The 15,100-nt window shown below is 40.1% G+C and overlaps 1 long non-coding RNA gene across 1 annotated transcript; it reads right to left on the bottom strand.

The window, feature by feature from the left end:
• Positions 1-2,199: 2,199 nt before the first annotated feature.
• Positions 2,200-6,515, bottom strand: LOC127930149 (uncharacterized). The gene is made up of 2 exons (XR_008137047.1): positions 5,111-6,515; positions 2,200-5,076 (listed from the first exon to the last, which is right to left on the bottom strand). It is a non-coding gene; the product is annotated as an uncharacterized LOC127930149 (long non-coding RNA).
• Positions 6,516-15,100: the final 8,585 nt, after the last annotated feature.

Below are 15,100 nucleotides of genomic sequence, written 5' to 3'. Positions count from 1 at the left end.
CAGACCAGTAGTACAATTGAAGGGAGGGAAGGGCAAGACCACCTTTTAGATTCAGGTTTTGATAAAGTGGAAAACTTGATCCTAGGTTTTTTTTATTGCCCCATATAAATTTGGTGATGCTTTGGTTAGTTGTTTTGAAGAAGGAAACTGGGAGATAGCATGGGAGCATCTGAAATAAGTAGTTCAGTCTTGGGAGGACGTTCATACGGATGACATTAATTCTTCCTACTAAGCTAATTGGGAGGGAGATCCAGGTTTGGAGATCGTTCTTGATTCGATCCAGGAGTGGAAGATAATTTTCCTTAAGGCTATTCAGATCTGGTGTTATGAAGATCCCGAGGTATTGAAACCCCTGTGTTTTCCATTGGAAAGGACAAAGTGTCTTCATAGAGCTGGTGAGTGTAATATTGAGAGGGCAGACAGTGGATTTGTTAAAATGTATCTTATAACCTGAAAACTTGCCATACTGAGCAATTGTGTCTAAACTGAGAGGGAGGGATTTCTCAGGGTTGGATATGTAGAGCAAGACATCATCCGCGTAAAGCGAAATCTTGTGCAGAAACACCCATAATACTTGGATTGCTCCTTATCAGCTCTGCCAGAGGCTCCGCCCCCAACAAGTAGAGCAGCGTGGACAGCGAGCACCCTTGTCTTGTGCCCGTTCCAGAGGGAATCTGTCAGAGTTCAGTCCATTAGTAGTCACCATGCATTTGGATGAGAGTATAGTGATTTGATCCATTTAATAAAATTTGGGCCCATATTGAACTTTTCTAAGACTGAAAACAGAAAGCTCCACTCCATCCTGTCAAACGCCTTCTCAGCATCCAGTGAAGCCAGCAGGACAGGGGTCTTTGTGCGTTTACTTGATCAATAATATCAAAAGACGGCGAATGTTATCAGAAGAGTATCTGTCTCTAATAAATCCAGTTTGGTCCGCTTTTATTATTTTGGGAAGAAGAGTGTTTAGTCTTTTGGCGAGCAATTTGGTAATTATTTTATAGTCGAAATCCAACAAGCTTATGGGCCGGAAGGACGAGCAGGATAGGGGGTCCTTGTCCTTTTTTAGCAACACTGTAATGCGAGCTGTGTGCATTGAGTCTGGGAGAACTCAGTTTTTGCAAAAATCCTCCAGCATTGGCATGAAGATTGGGCTGAGCTGGGGCCAAAAAGCTTTGCAGAACTCTCTGGGGAATCCATCTGGGCCTGGGGACTTATTAGGTGGCATGGAGGTAATTGCCTCCAGCCCATCCCTCTCAGTTAAAGGAAAATAAATACACATTGGACGGCTATAATGACATTTAGGGGGTGGGTCTCTGGATATCGGCTATATGTCGTCTTACCTCCTTTAGTAATGGCATTAATCGCATTTAGTCATTGGTCTGTTTCTCATTGGCCAGGATTGTCTTTCAAAAAACATTTTGCCTCTTCAGGAGTTTTGAAGTGTCGCAAGGCTCCTTGGTGAAGAATTCTGAGCTCGTTTGGGTATTTGAATCCCCTGAAGATGCCTCGGTCAATGGAGTATTTCTTCACTTCGTCAAATTCTCGGCGCTTTCGGCGTATTCCAGCTGACAGGTCCTGGTGTAAAGCGAGTTTGGCGTTTCCCACTGTGATGGTGTTGTTTTTCGCCGCCTGTAGGACTCGTTCCTTGTCGGTGAATCTCAGGAAACGTATGGTGATTGGGCGCGGTGGTTGTCTGGCTGCTGGTGGGGGCCTCAGTGCTCGGTGAGCTCTCTCGAGTTCTATGGGCCTGTCGGTGGGCAGGTGGAGCCACTTGGGAAGTTTGTCTTGCAGGTAGCGGATCAGTGGCATGTTTCCCTCTTCTTTTTCGCCCAGATTGAATAGAACACAATTATTCCTTCGCCCCCTGTTTTCCAGGTCCTCTGTTTTCTCTTCCAGATGCTCGATTTTCTTTTTAGCATATGCTATTCCATGGCATCTGTCAATAAGTTTTCCATGGATAGGATTCGCCCCTCTGCCTCGTCCAGGCGCCCCGCGTTTATGGTTCTTGTTGATGTCAGGCAAAGCGTTTTCCAGGATTGTCACCTTGCCCCCTATCGCACTGAGCTGAGAATTAATGGCATTTATTTGGTGTTTAGTTCCGTACGTTGGGATCTCAACTCAGAAAGGATGTCTTCGACAGAGTGCGAGGTTGGCATTCGTTGTGCCTCGTGGTGGAGCGGGTTCTCTTGCTCCTGGCTACTGGCGCTAGCTTCTTCTTGGAGGCTTTTTCCGTCGCTAATACTCGAGTCCAGGTAAAAATGTCACCTGTAGTGTCGCCTTTTGTAGCTGCCATGACTTTTTCTTACTAAAGCTAAATAAGTGTGAACTTGGAGTGGAGGTAAGATTAGGAGTTGGAAACTACTTGTGCGGAGCTCTTAGTTCATGCGGCCATCTCGTTCAAGGGTCACGTGATCCCCGTAAAGTTAATTTTAATTCAAAATGTCATGTTCTAGCTAAGAATAAAGCTTCTGCTTTGCTTCAACCATTGCATTGTTTAAAGTTCCATGGGAAATTAAAACAGTCTATCAGGGTAAATCCATTTAAATTCCATCACTTTTTGACAGCACCCCATTTGATTTGAATGAAACCTTCCATACATATACTCACCAGCCAGTTTATTAGGTACACCCTGTTCATGAAAATGGATCGTACTTATACAGTGAGTCACGTCAATTGCTATATAAAGCTGGCAGACAGGCATTGAGACAATCATTTACTGTTTGAACATTAGAATGGGCAAAAGGTGTGACCTAACTGACTTTGAAGGTGGTATGATCGTCTGAAGAAGGCACGCCGGATTCAGTATCTCGTTTTACAGAGAATGGTGCGACAACAAAAAACATCCAGTCAGACGCAATCCTGTGGGTGAAAACAGATCATTGAGGAGGGAGGTTGACGGAGAATGGTAAGAATCGTGCAAGCTAGCAAACAGACAAATAATACAGTTGCAACCTTTATTGAGAAGGCTGACTTGCATTCTGAATGTAAATGGTGGGAAATGTAAAATTGCTGGAAATTATTTATCATAATAAATGGACACCAATAGAGATTGGATGTCACAACACGACACATTAAGAAATACGTAAATTAGATTTTACAACTCAAATGGGACCATATAAACCACAAAATAGTGTTGTTTGATTAAGTTGAATTAACTGTTGTGATGAGTCAACATTACTCTAAATAATACACTTTAGAATACTGAACAAAGAAACAAAAATATTTTCAATTAATAGTGTAGAGTGAAATATCAACAATATATTCAACTCTGAAACTAAAGACTGTTGCCAGAGTAGGTTTTACTCTTTAGACCAAATGTTGTCTGTGGCAGAGTTACATTTTCTTCAATAAGAGTTCAATTTACTGTCATTTTTATTCTGCGGGCTATCCGGTACACCAGTATCTATATGTAGACTTTATCTGTATGATTTATCCCTCCATCTTTACAGTTCACTTTGGACCCACAAAAGTGGTCATCCTGGCAGGATACAAACCAAATCAAATGTATTTATATAGCCCTTCTTACATCAGCTGATATCTCAAAGTGCTGTACAGAAACTCAATCTAAAACCCCAAACAGCAAGCAATGCAGGTGTAGAAGCACGGTGGCTCGGAAAAACTCCCTAGAAAGGCCAAAACCTAGGAAGAAACCTAGAGAGGAACCAGGCTATGTGGGGTGGCCAGTCCTCTTCTGGCTGTGTGGGGTGGAGATTAACAGAACATGGCCAAGATGTTCAAATGTTCATAAATGACCAGCAGTGTCAAAGAATAATAATCACAGTAGTTGTCGCGGGTGCAACAAGTTAGCACCTCAAGAGTAAATGTCAGTTGGCTTTTCATATCCGATCATTGAGAGTATCTCTACTGCTCCTGCTGTCTCTAGAGAGTTGAAAACAGCAGGTCTGAGACAGGTAGCACGTCCAGTGAACAGGTCAGTGTTCCATAGCTGCAGGCAGAACAGTTGAAACTGGAGCAGCAGCAGGACCAGGTAGACTGGGGACAGCAAGGAGTCATCATGCCAGGTAGTCCTCAGGCATGGTCCTAGGGCTCAGGTCCTCCGAGAGAAAGAGAGAGAGAAGGAGAGAGAGAAAGAAAGAAAGAAAGAGAATTAGAGAGCATACAGTGGGGATTTGATTCACTACCGATTTTGCAGGTTTTCCTACTTACAAAGCATGTAGAGGTCTGTAATTGTTATCATAGGTACACTTCAACTGTGAGAGACGGAATTTAAAACAACAATCCAGAAAATCACATTGTATGATTTTTAAGTAATTAATTTGCATTTTATTGCATGACATATGTATTTGATACATCAGAAAAGCAGAACTTAATATTTGGTACAGAAACCTTTGTTTGCAATTACAGAGATCATACATTTCCTGTAGTTCTTGACCAGGTTTGCACACAATGCAGCAGGGATTTTGATCCACTCCTCCATACAGACCTTCTCCAGATCCTTCAGGTTTTGGAGCTGTCGCTGGGCAATATGGACTTTCAGCTCCCTTCAAAGATTTTCTATTGGGTTCAGGTCTGGAGACTGGCTAGGCCACTCCAGGACCTTGAGATGCTTCTTATGGAGCCACTCCTTTGTTGCCCTGGCTGTGTGATTCGGGTCGTTGTCATGCTGGAAGACCCAGCCACGACCCATCTTCAATGCTCTTACTGAGGGAAGGTGGTTGTTGGGCCAGATCTTGCGTACATGGCCCATCCATCCTCCCCTCAATATGGTGCAGTCGTCATGTCCCCTTTGCAGAAAAGCATCCCCAAAGAATGATGTTTCCACCTCCATGCTTCACGGTTGGGATGGTATTCTTGGGGTTGTCCACATCCTTGTTCTTCCTCCAAACACGGCAAGTGGAGTTTGTAAGTGTTAGCTTTGTAAGTGAGTTCAAATTGGTGAACTTAATACAGGTAATGAGTGGAGAACAGGAAGGCTTCTTAAAGAAAAACTAACAGGTCTGTGAGAGCCGGAATTCTTACTGGTTGGTAGGTGATCAAATACTTATGTCATGCAATAAAATTGTTATGGTATTTTTTATGAATAATGATTAAATTATGTATACATTTCAATCAGACCTATGACTAAATTATGTATACATTTCAATCAGACCTATGACTAAACAGAATACTTCTATGTTACTGTATGGATGTATGAATCTTATTATAATTGAAAGATTAGTGGAATCTGTGTGGGTAGCTGGACAGGTAGGATGACTGACAGTGAAGGTGAACAGGTGGTCAGGTGACAGAGGAATGTATGAGACTGAGGCAGGAAATCCTTTAACCATAAAGTGGTATATTTACTGAGTAGTCTGTGCTGCATCACAAAGGAAACAAATAACATGTATACAATCAAATTCATAATCAAAGATCAAATCATATCAGTCATTATTAACATAAGTTAAGGAATTCAACAGTCCAGTTCATTAAGAAGTCAATAGTAATCATCCGTGAGTCATTTAGGCTCATAACTATTTATCATAAATCATGAAAGAATACAAACAGTGAATGGTTATACAATCTATATTCCCCATGATCAAAGTCAATCAGTTAGCAAACAATGATATTTCTCATTTCACGCTTTCAATTGTCTTCATGTGTACATATAATTAATTTCAATACACATGAACCATATCGATTGCATAATTGGCCTATGAGGATCCGTAGGGCCGTGATCATTGACAATTCACATTACACAATATGTTTGAAGCGTGCGCTCCAAGCCGCGCTCCGCGGTGATAACTATAAACAATAACTGAATGGCCCACTCTCCCGATCACCACAGATCATTCAGATGAAAGGTAAGAGTCGGTGGACTTACGTGGGGACGCACAGAACTTCTCGATCAGATGGAGTTAGGGAAGAGAAAGCAGCGAGATCAGGCGATGGCAATTTCCTCCTTTTATGGAGTTGAGATCTGTAGGACATTTTCCACCTGACCTAATTAAAGCGCCCCTGGCCCAGCTGAGTAAATGGCAATGAATTAAAGGAGTATTCCACCAACTCCATGGGCCTTTTCTACAATAATCATAGTACTGAATATAATGTGTAATTATAATCAAGAATTAGAACAAAGACTGTCTGTTCCTTGGTAGAAACTAATGATGTTATCATCAGACTGGCTAGAATGCTGTGTTCCTTACAGGACATCTCATCTCCACACAGGGAGAAGAGAGACCTTGGGCTAGTAGTAAATTACCTTGGGCTAGTAGTTAATTATTAGGTGGTGGACGATGTGGGAAGGCTTGTGAACTATACTGCCATTGTATCGGAGTGGAGGAAGGCCAAGTTAAAACCTATGACGTCATTTTTAGTTGTTGTAAACCTGTTGTAAATTGTACCGTGATCTGTACTCTCGAGAATAAACGCTATTGATTGATTTTGAGACTGGCCTCTGTCCATTTTATGCAAATAAGTATCTTACAAATTCTTAGGAATGGGCAGATTGTTTTAACTGAATTGGTTAATAAACGCATAGGAATCAAATTCCTTTAACAAAAATGCAAATTAATGACTTAAAATCATACAATGTGATTTTTGTTTTAGATTCCGTCTCACACAGTTGAAGTGTACCTATGATACAAATTATGCTTTGTAAGTAGGAAAACCTGCAAAATAGGCAGTGTATCAAATACTTGTTCTCCCCACTGTATGTGTACACACGCACATACACACTCCCTTGTGGGCATGTTTATATATGACTAGCAAGCATACTTATTTCTTAGTTCTAGCTAGCAAATATGGTTAACACTAACCTCTAACTAATCAGCTAGCTAGCTCCAGCCGGAGTGGAAGTTCTGCTGGCTACTTTCCCTCCATGAGAGGCACTAGTTAGGAAAGGAGACTTGAAACCAATCCTGCATTTACATAGGCAGCCCGATTCTGATATTTTTCCACTAATTGGTATTTTTACCAATCATATCAGCTCTTTGGGCAAAATACCAGAATTGGGATGCCTGTGTAAACGCAGCCAAAAAGCATCAGCCACATTAGCTACTAATTACATTTTACATATAAACTATTTGGGTAAATTTGGGCAAAAAAAATCCAACTTGTTGCAACTTTAAGCTTTCTTGTCCTATTCAAACAGGCCAACCAAAGGTACATAACACTCACAATGTCAGTTCCTTATAACAGTTAGATGACTGACTTCTCTAAGCTTGGATACACCCCTAAGATAAATAAGACAAGATGTAGACTTCTGATTAGCCTTGGTTAGCAGTGAGTCAGACTGCTCCATGTAAATTGTTAATCAATCAGTATACTTGACATCGGCAGCTTTTTTTTTGTCAAATTGGAGTTGGAGTCTGGATATTCAATTCCAACGAGTCGGAATTGGAGTCGACTCCAAAAATCCCGGAGTCGTTCACCAAAAAAGCACTCAGAATGTTTGTGTAGAATATACCTTGTCACAACACTGTGATCTATCAATCCACTGGGCACACACACTGGTTGAATCAACGTTGTTTCCACATCATTTATGTTTCTACACCCCACTAAAGTGTCAAATGTGAAAGACTCCCCAAAATGTGTGCATTTGTGAAAAAAGGTTGGAAATATGTATCTAATAGTTGCTAAATGACATTCAAAAGATGGTGGTTAACAGAGTCAAACCTTAAAGGTCTGTAAATGTTTATTTTTACACTTGCCTTCAATTGTATCTAGTGTTGATCAAGGTCTAATAAACTATGGGAAATCCTCATAGGACCTTCGCATAGATAAGAGCACATTTTTTTCAGAATGTTTAGCCCCTCCCCTGAGGCTGTTCCATGCTCTATAAAAGGTGAGCCTCCATTGGCAGGCAGATCAATGAGCAGGAAGTAGTTACTATTTTTAGAGCTGTTTGAAGATGTCTCTTTTAGAATGTCTTCTCCAGACATCGAGCACAGTGACACTGCTGGGGGCTCTGCTGTTTCTGCTGGCCCTTTACCGCCTCTCCTCTGGTTCCAACTCTGAGGAACAGGGGAAGCAGCCTCCAGGACCCAGGCCTCTGCCCCTGCTTGGTAACATGCTCCAGCTGGATCTCAAGAGGCCCTACCGCAGCCTCTGAGGTGAGAGGAAGTCCTGAGATTAAACTATGTTGTGGTTGTTGATATGATCTGTGACATTGTTTTATCTGGCTAAATATTTTCAAAATATTTGTATTTTAGCAGGTCTAAAACTTCCTGTTAGTTTCAATAGGCATGTATTGTCAAAGCAACATATTAATGTATGTTGAGTACATGGTGTTTCAACCAGTTAGCAATAGCTTTTGTCAACACAGGAGCCCTCTAAAATGTTTTTAGTTTGATTTGGCCCTACTTTCCACACTCGCTCTGAGTTTCTGAATGTTTTCAGAGAATGTTCCTCCATTAATGTTCCATTTCAGTTTTTTTTTTTTTAAATGTTAAGTGTTGTCAAATAATACAGGTGAAATGATGACCACTGTGCATTCACTCACATAATAGAGGCATTTGGCTTGAAAATCGTATCTGTCATAAATGCTAAAAGGGATTGTTTTGTGTGTTTTTATCCCTATCTTAATAGTTTTCTTGTCACAGACCAAACAACTAACCAAAATAGCTCACACATACTTTAATCCAACTTATATTGCAACAATATCACTCCTGAAGATATGTGTCAACAGAATTATACTTTATTTGTTACAGAAATGCTTCCAACAACCTTTGTTTTTATATTTACATTTCATGCATTGTTTACTTCACAGGGCGTTTCGTAACACCTGTATTGTTTTAAGTCACACACTGATCTCCACAGTCTTGTTTGGTTAACATATTTGGAATAACTTCTAGATGCTTTGAGAGCTTAGTTAAAGGGACAATCAGCAGTTCAAACAATAAAGCTTACACCCCACTACTGTTTTAGGTTAACAGCTGAGGAATGGGGCTGGAGAAATATAACCCCTCTGAAATTATAGACAAACCTATGGATGCAATGACCATCCATAATAATACAATTATAGTTTTAACCATGTTTAGAGGCTACATGTATTTATTTTTATGTTTAACAATCTCATACTTTGGGTTCTGATGGGGTATGACAGTTGAGCTAAGCTCATAAGGTATTTCTTGTTATATTCTTCAAGAATCAATAGCTATAATTAGTCATTTAAAAGTACAAAAATGGATGTACCAATGGCAGATTGACCCTTTTTAAACTGTTTTACTCTTTAGAACTCAGTGTTTATTTGTTTGTAAGCAATGTGATTCTAAACAAACACTGTATACCTTCACAACATTGTTACGGGCTAGATTGAATCCGATCGCATTTGTCCACTATGCACGTTTTAAAGGCAATGTTCCCGCATTCTCAGAGATCACGTTCACGGTAAAAGCTGCATTATGTCGGCTCAATTGGATATTACCTTTACATTCTGCATTGTCCAAATCAGCAATCGGCTTGAATCCTGGCCTAAAAAGATCCTTTCATGGATGGTTAGTTCTTGCATCCATAGCGCCATCTGAGAATTTGAGTGGTTGCATTTCTCCAGCCCCATTCCTCAGCTGTTTACCAAAATAAGTGATGGGATGGATGCTTTGATGTTTGTATTATGGACTGCAGCTTTAAGATTGGTGTAAAACTCAGGAAAACATTGACAAACAGCTCGTGGAAACACCCTTGTGGTCATTGCCTGGTAAGGTAAACAATGGGCCACATGTCATTATGAGCCTAAATAGTACACTCCCAGTCAGTGTTACACGGAACCCAAACCGGCTGCGCGTGTGCTCCATCGTGCATAAATGTATTTTGTCCCCCAACGCCATCATGACACGCTGGTTAAAATATCAAAACAAACTCTGAACCAATTACATTAATTTGGGGACATGTCGCAAATCATTAAACATATTTAAGGCAATTTATCTAGTTAGCTTGCACTTGCTAGCCAATTTGTCCTATTTAGCTAGCTTGCTGTTGCTAGCTAATTTGTCCTGGGATATAAACATTGAGTTGTTATTTTACCTGAAATGCACAAGGTCCTCTACTCCTACAATTATTCCACGCAAAACGGTCAACTGAATCGATTCTAGTAATCTCTCTTCCTTCAGACCTTTTCACTTTCATAAATTAGGTGCATTACCGCCACTGACCTTGTTCGTCTTAGTCACCCACGTGGGTATAACCAATGAAGAGATGGCACTTGGGTACCTGCTTCTATAAACCAATGAGGAGATGGGAGAGGCAGGACTTGCAGGGCGATATGCATCAGAAATATAACTAATTTCTATTTTAGCCCTTGGCAAAGCAGGCACTCCTTGGAGCGCGTGAGCAGTGTGGGTGCAACAATTGAATAACATAGGTTTCTACATTTATTTTGCAATGCTCGCAAGACAACATGTATTTTTATGAATTTATTTGACTTTTATTTAACTAGGCAAGTCAGTTAAGAACAAATTCTTATTTTCAATGACGGCCTACTGGGAAACAGTGGGTTAACTGCCTGTTCAGGGCAGAACCACAGATTTGTACCATGTCAGCTCAGAGGTTTGAACTTGCAACCTTCCGGTTACTAGTCCAACGCTCTAACTAGGCTACCCTGCCTCCCCTTTTCAACATTGCCTCTCCCTAGCGTTCTCACTACTTAGAAAAATGTAATACTGTAGGGCGTCCTGAATGCCCCTATTTGTGACGGTGCTAGCAGCCACGTGAGTGCTAGCTAGCTTCCGACCAGAACGTTAGGCTAGCCAAGACCAACAACGCAAACAAACTATACAGCTACAAGTAGTGAATGGAGTTACAAACGGACTGTGCTTGCTAATAAACAAGTTAAATGTCTTACCTGTGATTACATTGTTTCCACATTTATAGAGCTCTAACTATGTGTAGCCTACTTTGACACCGGCTCCCCACAATTTCCCACTCTCCCATTCCGAATAGCCTGAAGCCACAGGCTCTTCTTGCTGGCTCTATTTCCCTACGTGGGAGCATTGCGAACCGTAGGTCGTGATTTTTGACCTGGTTACATGTACATTGAACAGCAGGTTTTCAGCATGGTTTGTTGTTTATATATAACGAAAATATATTTGACAAAGTTGTCTCTTTTACACTGGTGGTCAATGGAAAAGAATGTTTGATTTTCCCCAATTTGTGGATGTGGTCGAGGGGAATTCCATATTACGTGAATATCGACTCGGAGTATGCCTCGACCCATTTTCTCTTCAATGCTCTCATGGCCAATAGAGCTGATCATGGACTGTTGGCTCTCAGACAAACAGTAGCAATACACAATTGCATTTCTATAGGTTTTTTTTGGACTAATTACAGAATACTGTTCACTGATACAATTCTTCTTTAGTAAAGCCTGAGTCCCCTTAGAAGCTTAGACATAAGGGAACGTACATGAAAACACCATACATAAGTGTACTGAACAATTTTTGGCTTATATATTAACATTATAAATGATATGTTCAGACTTGTATTAATTGATTAGACATTCAGTTGATAACTTACAATAGGCCAGTATAGCTGAAATATTGATCAACATGAACAATCATGATAAATAATGGTGACATTTGACATAAATAGATTCTTAGAGCCATAATCCTAATATACTGTAGGCATCTGGCCTCACTACAGTGTGCAAGATCACACTGAGTCGTACAATGTATAACACTCCTCTTCCATCTGAATGCTTGAAATAAAACTATACAAAGTAACAATGTGATATCATATCATGTAAAAGTGAATTACTTAGGCTTTAGGAAATGCCACAAACTACAGAGCTTGATGGTGAGGGGAGCGGGAGAGGAGGGGGAACCATGTACCCCGCTTCAGTCACCCACTTGGCCACAGTCAACCCCAAGATATAAGCGGGAGACAAATCCAGCTTTGACCTCCTATTTGTCAGGCCTCTCATACTGGGCAGACAGGGGTCCTGGGATGGACAGCTCACACAGCTTCCCCACATACGGTGCTGGATCAAGTGTGACCTCGTTGAAGAGGCGATCCAGGAGCCTGTCTACATAGCTTGACATTTATTTTTTGTTGTTGTGACCAACTTGTTTAATTTGTTTTCTTCAGATGGTTACAGGTATAAAACCAAAATTAATGCATATAAAGATAACCACGACCCATTTCCCCCTTAGTCCCCGTACCCCCCCTTCACTGTGGGCCAGAAAGCAAGGAAAGTAACAAAAGTTGAAATACTGTATCATTGGTTTGTATACGTGGGGCTTAGCTGAGATTGTTCTTTACAGAGTCCAATATCAATATATTTGTCCTTGTCTAGTACCATTCATTCTCCCTGTTGATAATTCTAATGATAGAACTTCTAATAGTAACTGTGTCCTTTGGTTAAATGGTGAGAGTGAGGTGGTTGCCATCTTAAGAGTCAACATTTATTTCACAGCAGTGCTGCCTGCCAGCAGTAATTTTCTCTGAGAGAGGCTGTCAAGGGGCTGTCATTGTTAAGTAACATAATAGATGGAAAGCAATGAATATTTAAATTCATGCACTTCTAAATTTATTTTGTAACTTTGCCCCTTGAAGCATTTAACTGCAGGGCACTCCGACATTAGATGAATGTGTTTACCTATTTCAGGGGACACAGTGAACCGTTGGCACCAATTTCATTGTAAAATCTTTCCTTGGTGTAAAACAAACTTAAAATGTATACTTTAATGGTTTGGATTACGGGATGCCAAGGTCATATTTTTCAATTTTCTGTTCCAGTTAAAGTGTGGTTCAGATTCAATTAGATCTGTGGGCCACACTTTTTTAATGGCTAGCTCAGATATGAGCTTTCCAAAAGTTGTTTATATTATACAGATCAGTCCTTTCGGGAGCCCAGATCATGTGTTTACACATCTCATCATTGGATGGTTTGGTAGTTGCGTTTCCCACGGGACTCCATAGGCCAACATAGCTGACCTAAGTTGTAAATATAGAAAAAAACGAGTTGCCTGTAAAGTTTTTGAAAAGGGAAATCTTTCTTAAATGGATCGTGAAATGTATTTTATTTACTGTTCTGAGTTATGATACTATCAATTAGCTGATGTAGTGATCTACTCATTTGACAATGTGCTTTTGAAGTACTCAATTTTAAATATGCAATATTAAATCGTTGCACCTTTTTCTGAAACTTTTCAACGTTTGTATTTTTTATTTTAGTGTACCTGAAATGTTCAATAGATTTTAAATGAATAACTATGACTAGGGCTGTTACGGTGACCGTATTACTGCCACACCGGCAGTCACGAGTCATGACAACAGTTAAATTCCACGTGACCGTTTAGTCACGGTAATTAGCCTTCTCATGCTGCTGACGGTCATTAGTAGCCTACCAAACATGCTAAATGACTTGTACTCAGCACTCTATTGTCCCTCTCAATACTCTGACATCACTGCAAATGTAATCGAAAAATCTATTCAAACACTTCATGAGAGCTCATGAGTTCATGTTGTGCAACAGTTCTATAGGCTATGCAATTGCGTGAGAAAAAAACTCAGCTTTCTATAGGCTAGGCCTACTATTTATTGCTCAGCTTTCCTAATATTAAGCACATTCCTTCTCTTTACAACAGAAGTATAGCCAACCTGGCTGGTATGAAAATGATCCGTGGGAAAGGCATCCTTCATTTGCTATTTAAGTGCTTTACATAAATTACATAAATGTTTTACCCCTGCCCCCATTTGAGACAAATGCATAATAATGGTCCATTCTAAATCAAAACAAATGTTACACATATATATTATTTACTATATGTAAAGACAAGATTAAATCAAGAATAGTCTACTGGGTGACAATTAGCCTATTACTTAAGAATGATATATTATCCCTTGTGAATGACGCTTAGCTTAAGGCAAGAAGCAGCCATGCCTGTTTTTAGTGATGGTTTATAATCATAATGGCACACCTCATGTAGCCTAGCCCATAGGCCTATGTTAAGGTTTGTATCACAACTAAAGTGGCCAAATAACCTCTTAAAATGAAGCACATTAATTTGCGTTAAAACTGGTGCAGAGCCTAACTGGCATACATATGAAGCGCGGGAGTTTCAAGTTTGAGAGAGAACATTTTGCCATAAAAATGCACCTTTTACAATAAAATAAATACATGCAGAATCACATTTGCTGTCACTTTTGAGAATGTTGTTTTCCTGCTAATGGAACATTCAAGTGTATAGCCTATTGCCATGTGCACATTGCTGCGCTTATGTGAAGAAATTCTAAGGCTGCATCATGCAGCCTTAGAATTTATTAAAAATCAAAACACAGCCCAACATTTGTATGACAACCAAAGCTACATAAATAACTGTAAATGAAGCATATAGGAGGACCTGTTTCTTTGTTAACCGTTCAACACAGAATAGCCGCATGTGTGCAAATATCCTTTCTATTTTTTTCAGCTATGTTAAATTTAATTATTCATACTATAAAATATTTCCACGGAATTCTAAGCAAATCTTGCCTGCTGAATGAACGAGTGAGCCCACAGCCATATGGCATAGCCATAACAGGGACAACTCAGAGTATGCCATTCTGTTCTTCTGAAATAGACTACATTTTCTTCATATCATGTTTCTAAAATAAATAATGTAATTATTGTGATGGTGTAGGCTATATTACATGGATTTATTAGACTTTTAAAAATGTGGATATTCCAAATGTCTGTATTGGTGGCATGTAGTCTATGCGTGGAAGCCATGAGATGGTAAATGTGCTTATGTTAATTAGCGGTTAATTACCGTGAGACCGGCAGTTATTTGTTTGACAATAACCGGCTCTTTCATGACCACAGCCCTAACTATGACTTACGCAGAATTCACAGCATATCCCCTTTGCCTTGGGAAAGCTGATTTTTGTATCACAGCATTCCTAATGCGGTGGTTGCCTGGGAAGCTATGTAGACTGAGTAGATGTTTCATTTTCTAAAATGTCTCATTACAGCTTGATGATAGTGGGAAGACAAAAGGAGATGGAAAGTGAAATAATAATACCTCCCCACCATTATGATTAGCCCCAATGACACAAGCTACATCAACTGTAGGACAACCCACACAATGGAATAGAAGAATATGGTTGTCAGTGGTAAATTATAAGTACTATACACAGGGGCAAACTTTCACTGGGGATGGGGGGGGAAGCTTTGCCTTCACACAGC

The sequence above is a fragment of the Oncorhynchus keta genome, chromosome 5 (assembly GCF_023373465.1).
Source record: "Oncorhynchus keta strain PuntledgeMale-10-30-2019 chromosome 5, Oket_V2, whole genome shotgun sequence".
Taxonomy (NCBI): Eukaryota; Metazoa; Chordata; class Actinopteri; order Salmoniformes; family Salmonidae; genus Oncorhynchus; species Oncorhynchus keta.
Note: the sequence above shows the minus strand (reverse complement) of the source record. Positions and strands in the feature narration are given on the sequence as shown.